The sequence below is a fragment of the Ambystoma mexicanum genome, chromosome 6q, assembly GCF_040938575.1.
Source record: "Ambystoma mexicanum isolate Mex_15411 chromosome 6q, UKY_AmexF1_1, whole genome shotgun sequence".
In the NCBI taxonomy this organism is placed as follows: domain Eukaryota; kingdom Metazoa; phylum Chordata; class Amphibia; order Caudata; family Ambystomatidae; genus Ambystoma; species Ambystoma mexicanum.
Genome location: NC_090937.1, coordinates 19,354,494 through 19,370,272, shown reverse-complemented (window position 1 = coordinate 19,370,272; position 15,779 = coordinate 19,354,494). Strand labels below are relative to the sequence as shown.

Sequence of the window (15,779 nt, the reverse complement as noted above, 5' to 3'; positions counted from 1 at the left end):
AATCAAGCAATTGAAATAAAAGCATGCGTAATAGAGGCTACCCTAGGAGTTGTCTGGTGGTAGACTAAGCAGGCTGGGTTTAACAACAAAGGGGTTTTGTTGGGTGGTGCTAAAAGGAAGGAGGTCACACTACGCAAACTAAGAAAATTGTTGCTCAAGAATTGGAACCTGTTGGTGAGTATGGAGGCTCTAAATGATAAAAACGTAATGGTGCAAAAAGAGGCAAAAGCGTGCACTGATTGGGCCATTCACTGCGGAAAAATATCAGACACATTTCACCGTAACCACAATTTGGTGATTACCACTGATCTTCAGGCACTTTCCATGTGGCAACTGTCTGCCATGTCCATATTCAATCAATGTTAAGATGGTTTAGTGGCCAGAGTTTAGGAGGCCACCCTAGTTATGGTGAACAGGGGAACTCTGAGAGGTTAGCCAAAACTCAATCAAGATAAACATGGAGAGCAGTCAAGGCTATTCTCAGGAGCGTGTGATTGGTGCCAGGGGTCCAAAATGAGTCCACACTGTGAAGCACACAATTCAGTTTAGATAGGAATGTATAAAACAATGTTTTTTATTTAGCCCTTCAACACGCTAAAACAAATGAAACAAGCAGGTGATACTATTGTACAGTACTCAATAATAAACATATATACATTCAAAATGCATTCATTGCCTTTAATCCACAAAGCTGGCAAGTAAAGTGATGCAGGAAAGATGGAACCAAGGCACCCGTGATGTTCCCTAACTTCAGCAGTCCAATCCCTAAGAAGAATGGGGCCTTGTGCCCAAAGGTCACAGGAGCCACAATGCGTCCCTCCTAGAATGTATCTGTAGCAAATGTTACTTGTATTTTTGCTTGCTCAAAAGAGATGCAACAAAGTTACTAGGTAAGTCAAAAGTGTTCTTATCTTTCAGATGGTACTACCCAGGTTCGACGACCAAAAGGCATTGGAATGGAAAGACTTGTTCTCAATGTTATCCTGTGGAGGACAGAGTGAGACAGATGCTTGGTGTTTATTTCGAGCACCTCCCCCAATTCGGATTACTTGATGGGTCGACTGGGGGTGCCTGGAGGTGAGGTTGGATTTCCCGCAGTTGGTTCCGGAGAGAGGTGCTAGGAGCTGCAGGTGCAAGGATTCTTCCGGTCAGGTACAGGAGCGGAGTGCAACCCTTGGTGATGGAGAAATGCAAGATTCCCTGATGCTGCCCTCTTCAGAACACTTTTCAGGATGGGGGAAGGCAAGTTCCAGTGGTTCAGTTACGGCCGCTGCACACAGATGATGGCAGACGTCCTTGCAGTTGCGGTTGTAGAAGTCTTTCCAGAACAGGATCCCTTAACATTGGGATGCTGAAATTCAGCAGGAATGCGACCTGTACCACACATTGGCAACCACCAAAGCTCTAGGTTCTAATGAGGGAAGGTGATGGTTCTACCAAGGTAGCACACTGGAGAGCTGGAAAGTCCACTGTGTGGTCCAGGGACACATCCGAAGGCTCAGGACGACTGGATCATCGAACACCCTGAGGCCGGTTGGTCCCGCCAGTCCAGTAGTTAAGACACCACACAGGGTCTTCGCAGATCATGTAGTTCAACCGGGCTTCACCAGAAGCAGGAAGGGAAGCCAGGCCTCTTTTGAAGTCTTCTTTCGGATCTTCAGTCGGCTGTTCTTCTAAGAAGGAGTCTTGGCTCCAATGCTTATCTGAAGAAATGGCTGCAGGAGTCCCCTTCCTATGCAAAATCCAGCCTGGAAGCAAGTCCAAGCCCACCAATGGCCGGATCTGTATCATTCAAACAGCCAGTAGTTTGTAGTATCTAAGGTCCAGGAATGGTAGACGGGATACACTGAAGACGCAGGAGTCGAAAAGTACAAAAGGCAAGTACTGTATTGTAGCTACAAGGGTATAGGCCAGAAGTAATGGGGAGAGCCAAATAATAGGCATCATTCGAGTAGCATCTCACATCCTGAACCCTTAACTGTAGTCCCTGGGAACCCTGAGGGAACACAAGGTTCCAAGCTAACCAGCATTCCATGGCTTGCATTGCATTATGCAATGCAAGCCTACACTACACATCCCCCTTACAAATAAAAAAGGGGTCAACACAGAGACTCACATCATACCGGGCAGAATCCTTCATCACGCACACCCAACAATAACCTCAGAGTAACAACCCACATTCACAACCTTGAGAGCGTATACCACAATCACGTAACTAACATTCCAGACCAACACATAAACAAACCACCATTTATCCCGGACTGCCACTCCCAGATCTCAAAGCTGCCACCTTCGAGCACATTCCACACCATACTACACTCAGAATCGTCACAGCGTATTCTCCTTATACCTCGCCTGCTACACAAGGTCTCAGGTCTGCCACACCCGAGCACATTCGCGAGACACGCTTGCATTGCACACAAAATCACATACCATAGTCAGAAACTGAAACATTTGCAACCTTATACAGCCTAACCAAACAGCCATACCAAACACACCAACCTCAACACCCATACAGAATCCTGTCACCAACCAGATGAAAACTGAAACAACCACGGACACAGACTCGTACCACCACATTCGGGGACAACTATTGGTTTCACTCATGTCACATACCTAGACTCTGGCACCAAGTTGTGGAGTGGGACCAAACCGTCTCACCCACTTCCTAGGCCCACACAAAGGCAACACTAGCCCACAAACGCAGCAGCTTTCCCAGGCAAGTGCATGACCTTATGGGATTTTCTGACCTGGCAAGGCAGGAGGAAGGCCAAACAACAATATGGACAAAGAACATGCGAAAATCTCATGGTGTGGCTATTTTAGTGCAATAGCCACGTTTAGTAGCCATACGTGGTAAATGTGCACATTACAAATAGCACACAAATTGTAGAAATATAATTGCGGCCACAAGCGTGTCTTTAGGCACTGTGACAAATCCATAGATGTCAATTCTCCTGAGGGGGGATCACTTTCTCAGGAGGCCAGGTTTGTGAGGCTGCTACCCGATAGTCCCCCTCTGGGTGGTATTCAGCGGGAGGATCTCCCCTCTGGGGACAAGGGAGAACATCTTGGGAGAACGCGGTATGTACACCCTCCACCCATACCCTACACACTCCTGGAGTAATTAGTCCCTTCAGTTAACACACAGGCATGCACAGGATAGGTCTGTGTATATCTCTAAAGTTTAAGGTACTGGGACAAAAAAAAGATCCTTGAGAGCCCTAGGGATTTGCCTAACCCTAGTACTGGGACAAGGAGTCCCCTAGGAAGAGTAAGGATTGACTTGACAGCTCTCACTGCAGGTTCTGGGTGCTGCACCAGGGTGGAGATTACAAAATAAAAAGGAAACTGAAAAAGGACTTGTCTTTTCCTTTGGCCCGCAACGAATCCAGGAGTTTCAAATTGCATGCAAGAAAGAAGACCCAGGCGGAGCGGTTGACTAAGGCAAGCAACCTCTGTCTCGAGGAGGTCATGCAGGAGGCAACTCCCCGCTTGTCTTGAGGAATCGTGTGGTGACACGGCCACAGGAAGCTGGAAGCAGAGACGATAACCACAGACCTAGGCAGCTGATGAGAAGGAACGCTGGTGCTACCATGAGGGCACCCAATCCCAGGAAGGACCGGAGAGCTACCCGACCCAGATAAACAGGTACAGGGGTGATTGGGAGGCCCGGTAGGGAAACTGGGCAGGCGGCAAGAAGGAGCGCTTCCTCTGCCCAGTGGAGTCGCAAAAGCCACTGACCATCAGATAGGGGTGTGGAACCCAGAATGAGAAGTGAGCCATCTCGCTCACATCAGTACTTGGCGGGAAGACAAGCCAAGGGAGCCGAGCATAAGAAGCAGAGAAATGGGGGTCGGGATCCCCACGAGATGCGAGGCATCTCCCTTGCATCTGTACTTGGTGGGAGAGCGAGCCAAGGGAGCAGAACATAAAAGGGAGAGAACCAGGAGTCTGGGTCTCAAACCTGGAAATTAGGTGTTTTTCTAGTGGTCCCACTTGGCAGGAGAGTGAACCAAGTGGGCAGGATTGAACAGCAAGAGAAACCAAGGTCTGGCACCTGAAATCCGCACCCAGCAGAAATCGTCTTCCTCGTCTGAGTACTTGGTAAAAGGAGGTGACCAAGTGAACTTGATCAAAGAAGAGACGTTAAGAACTGTGTGTTTGAAGCTAAAGTGAGAGTGAGGCCAGGAGAAGCTAGTTCTTCCCTCTCGTGATCAGGAACTGTGCTGACAATTGAAAAGTTACAAGGGGAAGGGAGTAATTCTCCTGGTAACCGAAATCAGGGGAACAGAGTCATTACCGCTGGGTGTGGAACTGTGCCTTTTTGTAGTGTAACCTGGGAAAGGAAGCTATTCCCTTTTATCTGACAAGGAGAACTGTTTCGAACTTTGCCTTTTGAGTGTGTGTTTGTCCAGGGGAAGGGAGACATCCCACTGGCATTGTGAAAACCTGGAGAATAAGCCATTTGGAGAGGGAGACATTCTCCAGGAACCCAATAGTGAAGAAACTATGGGCAGTAAGGAATATTGATGTTTGATCCAGAACTTTACCTTTTAATCTCGAACTGAGAGCTATTTAGCATTACAACTTGGAACTTTGTTGTGCCTGGAAAAGGAATTGAGACCTGGCAAAGGGAGTCATTCCCCCGGGCAAAGATTCTGCACCATAGTTGGGACTGTGGGCCGCTGTCCAGAAAAAGCAAGTCATTATTTTGGACCAAGAAGATCAACTGCCTTTTTATTTTGGGCGATTAGTGTGGCTTTTGACACCTATAACGCCCAACTATTGCATACATATACATGTACAGATTCAATTACACACAGGTAGAAATGACATTATACATGAGGGGCACGGAGAAATGGCAATTGAGGAGGGGTACACTGTTGTTTGGTTATGAGCCCACCCATTCCTTTGCCATAGCCATGCTAATGCCTGTGGCTAATACCACTCACTCCTGCCTATCTCTGCCCAAACTCTTCCTCACAGGAACTCTTTGGGTTGCTGGTGGCGGCCATGTTGTGCGTGCAGTGAGCTGACCTTTTGGGTGCTTTCCGACTAAGGCTAGTAGTCTCTCACTCCCAATGGGATCTGACGGGCAGGGCTTCCACCTTCTACCCCGACACTGCAGCTTATCTCTCAGCAAAGCACAAGTAAGCCCGGGTATATGTTATACATGTAGTTCGTAACTTAGAACACTGAAGAAAAAAGGTGGCAACTCTAGCTGTTTGTTTTGCCTTTCTCTCTTCGCGGGAGATGAGCACAAGCACAACCAGGGCATAGGCCACAAGCACTTCCAGGACACAGGTCGCAGCACTACCCTCACTGCCTGCTGAGTCTTGGATGTTCGCCTTTTCAAGCACACACCTAAAAAACAATGTGGTGTGTGTAAAGGCAGCAAAGACATGGTTTCTGGAGCACTGTACTGCAGATTGATTTCACCTTGCTGCCATGCATATGATGGATCTTAGTAATGGTAGCATGAATGCAAGATTTCCTGGAGTGCCTGCAAGTGAAATGTCGAGGTCTCAACACAGCCTGGTGCACGAGGAGAGGAGGAGCAGTATCCGCCATGGGCTGGAGCGAGTCAAGAAGTGCCTGGGACTGGAGTACAGGAGGATCAGGTACAGAAACTCTTCAATCCAGGAAGTGAAATGTGGTTTATTTCTCTTCCTCAACTGACCCAAGAGCAAGCTCAAAAGAGCGGAACTGAAATACACCCCTTTGCTCTTCCAAGTGGTAAAGACTTATCTCTCGTGCCAAAAACTTACATTACACCAGGCATGGAGGATTCGGTGCGGAAAGTCTGAGCTGCGATTCACGTGGCATTCATGCCTGCGCTTCGCTCATGGACTCCCCTTTGGAGGAATGCCTGTGGTAACCATTGTGTTGCTATCATGATATGTAACATATGGGGGGGAAACAGTAAACCGGTGGTAGAGTGACATCACTGTCCTCCCATGCTTGTCATTTTTAGTTTTGGTTTTTAGATTTTACTTTCCCACTGACAGTCTCTCGCCATTGATTGTAAAGTCTGAAGCTCTTGTGTTGGGTGCACTGTTCTTTTTAAGCTTCTCTTGCCCTCATAAGACACAGGAATCACGGCTATGAGGGTGAGTTCCTTAGCGTGCAATGTACTGGGCTGACCGGGAAGAAAGGTAGCAGACACTGTTAGTTTGATGTCAGCGAGTTGGGCTTGGGTGGGATGTCCCAGCAATAAGTCATACATTTTAAATTTGATTTGTCAGCCTAATGCAACAATCTCTCAAAGATGCTCATTAGTGAAAGACTGATTTTTTTTCCTGTTTGACACCAGTTTTATGATGAACAAATGATGGCAGGCTTGGAGATCTCTGCATTTTTGCAGGCAATGCACAGTTAAATGATTAGGCACTAGATTTGTAAGCACTCTGCGTGTCCTTCACTGAAGTCCTGTTAACAAACATTGATGAAGCCAACAGTTCTGTGTGGTGTATAGGTATTGAGTATTTGCCAGGCATTGATTTTAGGTGCCCAGGTACTCACACCATTTCGTGCCTGCTGCCATCAATGCTCACTTAATTCCCCTACAGCTGTGCCTTGCAAAATGCTTTTCCCGATTCTATCCCAAAGTTGGTCCCTCTCCCCTCCTCTGCTCAACCATGCTGCCCATCATATTCGCTCCTATTCCCAGCCCTTCATTGAAGTTTTCATTCCTTTTTGCTATACTGCCTCATCCTGCAAAGTGCAACAGTAACTGCTTTTACTTACCACCAGGCTAAGCACCCTTTGCCAGATGTCCCTCGCTGCCCTCTCCGATTCTATCCCTAAGTTAGTACCTCTTCTCTCCTCCGCTCGTCCAAGGCTTTCCTTCTTGTTGGCTCCTACTCCGGTGTCTAAAAAAAAAAAATGTATAGCATTGGGAAAGAGGCCTTTCTTTTAGCCAAGACACATGTCGGTTCAGCCCAGGTGCCCTCATACAAGGGATCTGTGTGGTTGCAGGATCCAGCAACCAGTCCCAACTCTTCTTTGGTTAATATAATCAACGTTTTTTAGTTTGGGCTATTAGATGCCGCTTACGACACCTATAAGCTGAAACTATTGCATTGGAGTACAGATAAAAGGAATAACATATGAGGAGGAACACAGTTTGCATTGGAGTACAGATAGAAACAAAAGCCCAAATGGTTGGCATTGCCAATGCTTGTTAGTTTAATATTTAGTGTGAGGGACAGGAGCAGGGTTGTTGAGCAGTGGCACTGGGCAGTGGTCTATTGATTAGCATGGACATTCTAACGATATCCTTTGGTTTTTAGTTGAGGCAGGGCAGCCCCTCTTAGAATTAGGGCAAGCTAGATGTTCTCTTTATTTTCTAGTATACTAAAAATGTTTGCCAACAATCATGCCACACCTGTGTCAGTCTCCTCCTTCTGCACCCTTACAGCACAAATGAAAGTAACCATAAATCCAAAGTGTAGAAGACTAGGGTGATATAAAAGTGTCCCCATAGCACTGCATTGAAAGCTGTGCGCATTATTAAAAAGTAAAGTAAAATATAAAAGTTAAAGTAAAAGTTAAAAGGGATAAAACCGGGTTTGAAGGACTGATCAGTTTCCCCATAGCAAATGAGTAAATGGCAAGGGAAGTGAACTGAAGGCTTTACTTCTCCTCAAAAAGTCAGAACAGGTAAAAAAAAACAGCAAAAATATTGGCTTTCCACAGAAGTTTAGGAGGCCACCCTTGTTAGTGAAACAGGGAACACTTCTGGGAAGATAGCCAGACCAATTCAAGGTAGCTTGGAGGGGAGTCGAGGCTAAGTCACAGGTGGAGTGGGGGTGATCTGAGGTCTTTGATGAGCACACGTAGTAAGACACCAAGAACTACCCTTAGACAGTAGTATACGAAAATATACAATGTATTAGGCTCACGAAAAAACACAAGTGAATAATGAAATGCACAGTAAAAACATCACTTAAACAACCCACTTTGTAAAATATATACAGTCACTTTGGTCGGTGCTGTAAAGTGCAAAACCCCACCAAAACCTGTAAGGAAAAAGGGCAGGCAAACTTTATAGCATCAACAATCTTCAGAGATGGATAACCCTAACTTTATAGGTCGAGCCCTACGATGAATGGAGCCTTGTGCTCAATATTCGATGCGTGCGTAAAAGTGCTTGGTCGTGTGTAAAGTCACAAAGTACAATTTCTAAGGAGCTGGCAAAGTTAGAGACAGGATTAAAACAGGTTCCAAGAGTCAGGGGAGGATCTTCTGCGATGAACAAAGCTATTCCAAGCTTTCGGAAGACTTTAGGAAGCAGAGAGACCCAAGTCAAGGAGAGGGACTACAAGGGATCTTTTGTGCGTGAAATACAATGGATGAACAAGGGGCCACCGGTAAGTGGTTTCAATCCTCACCGGCCTTAGCTTGGATCAGGTCCAAACTTGGCAGGTCTGGAGGCGGTCGCTAGAGATTCGATTTCCCGCCCTTGAATCGGCTCCAAAGTGCACATGCGCTGCAGGTGCTGATGCAGGTCCAGTTTACACCATGAGCTGTATCTCTCGTCTTGTTTGAATAACAAAGGGAGCACCGATGAAGCTGGTCTCGGGGGAAACAAGAAGGAACATGGGAGAAACCGCCTTTAGCGACCGTCCCTGTTGGAAAGTGTTACAGGGGCACCCTCCTCTTGCGATCTGACACACGCTTCTCTGGTTTCCCAAAGCCACCGGGATGGTGAAATTCTGTGAAAATGTGCTTTGCTGTGCATGCTAGGATTCCCCAAAGTTTCAAGGCAATACTTGATGTTACAGCACACCTGCACGGGTGCCAAGGATCGAGCTGGACAGTCCACTAAATGGCCCAGGAACACTTCCGAACAAGCTCTTTTGCAGTGCAACCAGAAGGTGTCGAGAGTGATTGGTCCCACTACTCCAAGTGGTTGAAGCACCTTTGCAGGTCTTCGAAGATCGAGCGCAAAGCAGGGCTCTACTGAGAAAACAGCAGGCTCAGGGTGCCAACCTTCTTCTGCGCATTTCCGGATAGTGCTTGGATCTGCTCAGCTCTTCTGGATACTCAGCTCTGTTTACAGGTCGATTTGGACCTGTTGCTGATCTGCGGGTCTGCATTCAGGACCCCTCCTCATATCCACGAGTCCGGTGAGTGCTCTCACTCAGACGGCCAATGAGTAGATTTGTCCCACTTATGAACGCCAGCGGTGGCCCAATCAGGGACCACTGCAGCTCGCTTGCTCTTGTGCACACCAGACGTCCTGGCACTAGTAGTGTGGATTGGGACCAGATTGTCCTAGCCCACTTCCTGGGTAGCCACACATGTGATCTGCAGTTGCACGCAAAAGAAGCAATTTTCACTGCATGCCTAAATAAGGAATTCCTGTGTTACAAAGACCAGGCGGAAGGCCAACGGACAAAATGACCAAAGGAGTAGACAAAAAACCTTATGGCACGGCCATGACGGGCACAGTCATGATCCAAACGTGGGAAGGCATGGCTCACTAAAAAATGTCAGCAGTCCTAACGGGTCATATGGGAAAGTTCTCGCACACCTGGGGCCCGTTTTTGAAAAATGTGGCTGATAGAGAACAGATGTTTTCGTGATCCCTACTCGAGACATTTAAATCTACAGTAGTTAAACAGGTTTTGTGGAATTCCCATGGAAAATCAGATGTAACTAAGTCATTGTGTTTAGCGGTATGGTTACCGTATAATTTGCATTGAATTTTATTTATTTCATTTTCTTTTTTTCTTTACCTTCTCTTTTTGGTTTCTTATTCTCCGCTACTGTGCTGTGATCATCAAAGTTTCCATAAAAATATATGTTGGGATAAAGAAATTACACGAACAAGCTTCTGCTGCCACCAGTTCACTCCTAGGCACATTGTCCAGTCGCCAAAAAATCCTTAGTGGATGACTAGGGCCCGAAAACACAGTAATATACTTTGCAGAATGATAAAAATGTTACCCAAAGTGGTAAAAAAGTTGAGAGACTAAGATAAACAAAGTTTCTAAGTAATGACAGCCTGAATGACGTATCAGTTTCCCCGTAATGATGAGCGAAAGCCCAGTGAATTGCAGCTGAAAGCTGTGCCCCACTGGCAAAAAGTCAGGTCAGGATGCTGCAACAAAAGCAAAAAGTTTGGGGGGCCCACAAATGGAGCTAAAATAGTCATAAGAGAAATTTTCCCTAACAAACTATGGAGGGACGTTGCAAAAAGTGAAATCTTTCCTAACTCATACCGACTTTGGTACCGTCTGATACTTGTCTGCTAGTGTTTGCCCATGTACTGGGCTTGGTGTGTCTGTCTGAACTCTGGCAGGCTTTTTAATTTCATGGCCTGATTCACACTGTTTTGTACGATCTGTCACACTCCTAGGCTTAGCAGTTTTCTAGATACTTCTGTTTCCTCACTGCTGTGTCTATGGTACATTGCATTTGTTGTAAATTCTTAAAGACCTATTGCCCTTACATCCACTGATGATTCGTGCACCTTGAAGCCTATTGCCTCAGATACCACTGCCACCCCTTGTATGTTGAAGTGTACGGCCCCTGCATTTACTGTTGTCACAAGTACCCTGGAGACTTCTACCACTGGGTTAATTGCAATACCATGCATTCAGGAACCTTCTCCCCCTACTCATGTCAACACCCTTTGTACCTTGAAGCCTGCCGCCCCAGCAATAGCCAGCGCCATTTGCACCTTAGAGCTGGCTACCTCTGTAATCGTCAAGGCCACCAGCACTCTAGATCCATTTGCCCCTGTAACTACAAATCATACTTCTGACAAGCCTACCCTCACTGGTGACACCAATTTAGCTGTAACAACGCTCCTTAAGGGAGCACTTATCAACGCCAGATCCCTCTCAGCCCACGCTTTACATATATCAGACCTCATCACCACTAATAACCTTGACTTCATAGCCATCACGGAAACCTGGCTACATGCAGCCGCCGGTCCAACCCTCTCCCTAGACATCCTATATAGCTATACTATCTTCAGGAAGGACAGACTGGTCACTAAAGGGAGCGGAGCAGCTATCATAGCCAAAAACCAACTGCCCATAAGAGAAATTCCCAACCAAACATTCAAATCATGTGAACTGATCTCAATCACAATATGCCTCTCCACCCCAGCTATTCTAACCTTCCACCTAATCTATAGACCCCTGGGTCCATTGCTGTTCTTTGAGGAAGATATTGTGCAACTTCTCTCTGACACCAAGCCATCTTCCAGAATCATCTTTTTGGGTGATATTAATCTGGGCCTCAAATATCCTACCAACGACAATGCACTTGCCCTTGCCAACACCATTGAAGCCTTAAGTTTCACTCATTGTATCACAAACTCCACACATGAGAAAGGTTGCATGCTAGACTGGATGGTAGACGCCAACTGCAACATTAACATCCTCTCTAACGTTCCTTGTCCTTGGTCCAACCATAATCTCATCTCCTTTACTATCCTGAAGAATATTCAAATAGATGCCATTCCTCAACAGGCGCCGGCTGCCCTCTCAGGAAATACTTGCAACATCACTGCAGCTAACATCTGCTGCTGCAACCCCTAACAGCCCACACACTCCACTTTTGATCCCACCACTATGGTCGAGCTATATTACCAAACACTAAAAACCAAAGTTTTGCGCTCCACTAAGGGAGGAGCCGAGATTGCTTGGAAAAAATCTCCAACAGATGCCAACAAGGAACATTTCACAGTAACATAAAACTACAATCAAGCCATTCTCCAAACTGAAAGTACTACTTATAATGAGAGAATAGATAAAGCCAATTCAGGCACCAGAGAGCTTTTCACCATCCTGCGAGACCTCAAATCACTAGCTCCCCCCTCCTCCTGTACCAGACAGTTGCCTTAAAGACACTACCTGGTGCCTGAATATCCAAAAGACACTTCTGGACATAATCTCCTTACTACAAACTAAAATTGTGAGGAAAAAAAATGAAATAACTCCAATCCAAGCACCACAAGACCTTGTGCCATCACTGCCTAACTCCATCCCTCTGTTTCAGTTTACCCCGGTCACAGTCACAGAAGTCACTAAAATCATTAAAGGCCTGAAATCTTCTAGATGCCAAGGGGACATCTGCCCCTCATCGCTCGTTAAAGATTGCGCTGCTGAGCTTGCCCTTTCAACACTTGGCTGTTCAATTCCTCCTTCTAAATGGGCAATATACCAGTTAATCTAAAAGATGTCTGGGTCTTCCCACTCCTTATGAAACCCACTCTAGACCCCAATACACCCACCAATCACTGCCCTATCATGGCAGTACCTTTCCTTCTAAAAAAAAAAACTGGATGGGGCAGCTTATCTGTAAATCCAAAAGTATCTGGAAACTAACATCCTGAGTCTGCGCCAATCTGGCTTCCGCCCTGGTCATTGAACATAATCAGCTCTCTTGGATCTAAAAATCCAAATGGATGAGATTAAAGACAATGGCAATCTAGCCCTCCTCCTTTTATTTGACCTCTCACCGCCTTTGATCTAGCGAACCATAAAATCCTCTGCCAAAACCCTGCCTCTGCAGCTCACTTCTCCACCAAAGCTATAACTTGGATCGAGTCCTCCTTATCCAACCGAACTATGAGAGTCTTCTCTTCCTTTGCAGCTGCCCCCCGGCCCCAGTCACCTGTGGAGATCACCAAGGCTCCTGTGTCTCCCCAACACTATACAATATCTTTACTCAGCCTCTTTTCAACCTCCTTGACAATTTGAGTATCACCTACACCAACTATGAGGATAATGCCCAAATCCTCTTCCCTATCTCAGGCACCTATGACACCGACTCCAACTCGCTGAGCAAAATGTGTCAAACCATCCAGGCCAGGATGGCACAGCATTGCCTATGCTTAAACAACGAGAAAACTGAGCTACTCCTTATAGGCTCACAAACACGGCTAAACAAACTTAGTGGATCCTACCAATCCTTTATCATTGACGGGAATCACTGTAAAAAAAAAAGTTAAAACCCTGGATGTATACCTGGACTCGGCTCTATCCTTAACTAGACAGGCAAATGCCATTGCATCTGCAGCAGCATACATCTCTAACCTCATTAATGTCTGCAGACCATTCCTGACTTCAGACTGTTGCATCACGGTTGCTAGAGCTCCTATTCTATCCAGTATAGATTAATGTAATGCCCTCTTTGCAGGCTCAAATACTCGCAACATCATAAGATTGCAGGTAATTCAAAATAAGGCGCTAAGAGCCGCTCTAAACATTCCTTTTTAAACCCATCTCTGCTGCTAGACGGTAGGTCCACTGGCTCCCCGTTCACGAACCCATTGTGTTCAAAACTCTCTCCTTGACTCACAAATATTTGTCTTGCACTGCCCCTAGATACTTCTCAAGTAAATTCTCCAAAACACAATCCTGCAGGCACACTCAAACCGCCCACTCGCACCTACTTACCATTCCCAGATTCAAGCTGCTGAAAGCAGGGGGTCATAGCTTCCCAGTGGTGGCTGCTAACACCGGAACACCCTTCCACTCTCACTAAGGCCAGAAGCTTCCTTCTGAGTCTTCCGCAAAGGCCGCAAAGATCAGAAGCTTCCTTCTGATCCTTCCACAAGGGCCGCAAAACCTGGCTATTCACGCAAGAACTGCACAACTAGCTGTTCTTTCACAGCCCATTCTGTATGAACGACCATGCTCTTAACTCAGTAACCTTATGTATGTATTGTAAGGAACTCATGGTGGCAACAGTAAAGACAGACACAAGTGATCACAGTTCAAGGGTGTTTATTAAACAATGAATGCAGGATGGAAAAACGCCTAAGCTAAACTTAAATCTAAGATGGGAGCAAGCGTCGACCATCAAATGAAAAACAAGGCAGTCCTAGTGGCGTTGTCAAAATAAAAAGCACACTGTCAAGCTTTCTTAGCATGAGACGACAGTTCCGTTCCAGCTATCAGGTTCTTCAATAAAGTCTCTTTTTTGTTAAAAAGTCTCTTGCCTTCGAGGCCCGATGTATCCAACAAACAAACACAAACAAAAAGTTATTTTCCACAGTTCACATTGGGTGATGGGTTCTCCCCTGGAGCCCCCTATTCCGGGCGCCGACCCTTCACGTATCGTATTCAACCTATCAATTGAACAGTTTCTTTCTCAATGAACTTTGGGTGATGACTTTTCACCGCTGGATCTCCCTCAACCGGGCTCGGACCCACTTGACAAGAAGGACAATTCACTTCCCCAGGTCTACCAATACCTCTTACTGTCACAAGTCTGAATGTCTTTTTAAACAGTACTTCAGGCTTATTCTCTGATTGTCTGCTTCCCTCTTACGTGTTAACTTTCGCCAATTTCTGCAAACAGTTCAATGCTCTTCAGGACCTTGGACTTCACCCCTTTTTGTTATCATCCCTCCACCGGGTTCACTCTCGCTAACTTCTGCAACACTCAAGTGCTCAATTCATCAAGCGGGACTCATTTCCCTTTATTTCACAATCATCTGTCGGTCAAAGACTTTAGACGGTACAGAGGATTTTACGAGACCCCCTGTATGACCACTTTGACCTCTTTTTGCCTCTTCCCAAGCGCTTTTGGTTGCGGTAGTTTCTTACTATCGGGTAATTGCCCAGAGTTTCCTGAAGGAGCACCCATGTGGTGCCGGCCTCCCCGGTTGCTTGTTTTCCCCTCTCTCATCAATTTCAGCTTTAATTCTTTCAATGTTCAAATTAGCCATTGGCTACTTTTCGTTAACACAGTTCGGTTTCTATTTCAAAAAAGGTAGCAGGCGCTCCTCTCCAGAAAGAACATGGCATGATAACCTGTTCTGGGATGAGTTTGCAGCACACACTTTTTGCTGACTGTACCTTTCACAGATGGGAAATACCATTTGCATATCAGTCTTTGTCCCGCCCACATGGGCAGTCCAGAACCGAAATGCTATGGCAATTCCTCTCTGAACAAGAGTACCAACAGCAACCCGATAGACATGTTTCAGCCTTGTTGGGCCTCATCAGTGAGGTGAAGCTGTGCCTCTCTGAGCACAGTGAGCAGGGAGTCCACGTCTGGTTGCCCCCAGGTAACTCAGGGTGACCAACCCCCAAGTTCCTTGAAATATTTCAAAAAAGGTAGCATGCGCTCCTCTCCGGTTTCTTATCAACTATCCCCTCGACTCACTGGCTGTGATGAACCACCTGGCTTTCCTTCTCTTAGGAGTCAAGGCTGGTAGCACTGAGACAAGCACTGTTTCCGTGCTTGGTAATCTGCAGAGGAGGGTCTCTGTTACTATTGAAATCTGCTGCAATACACAATGGCCTTTGTTCGCGTTTTATGTTTCCATCTGCAGAGGTTTCACTGGCCTTGGTAAGAAAGGGCAAGGTCACTTCACTCCTCGTCACCCTCTCGGTATTCAGTCTTTCACCTCCTCTTGCACTGCCATGCTGAGTTAGCTCTCACGACGTGCCGTCTGCCTTGCTCCTCCTGTGCTTTCGTGCTCCACCTTTCATCCCCACGGGGAAGGGAAAGAGCCATCAGGTGTGTGTGTGATTCTGGTCAATTGCCTGAATTTGCCTGACCCTTGTATTGGGACATGTCCGGTAAACGGCTCTGGTGTTAGTCCATTGTCTTCCGTGTTGTGCAAAAGTGTTTGTGTCCCAAAAAGCGGGTGGGGGCAGTGTTTTGATGGGGAAAAGGTGTTGAAAGAAGGGGGATAATGCGTCTCACCCGTTGGTGTCCCACTCCCCAAGGCCCCTCATCCAGGTGATCCTTCCTCACTAGTCCACCCCCAGGAACTGGATCCAATAGCGATGGCCATG

The 15,779-nt window shown here is 46.5% G+C and overlaps 1 protein-coding gene across 4 annotated transcripts in view; it reads left to right on the top strand.

Moving 5' to 3' along the window:
* Positions 1 to 15,779, top strand: part of HELQ (helicase, POLQ like) — a 938,511-nt gene that overhangs the window by 737,659 nt on the left and 185,073 nt on the right. The window lies entirely within an intron of this gene.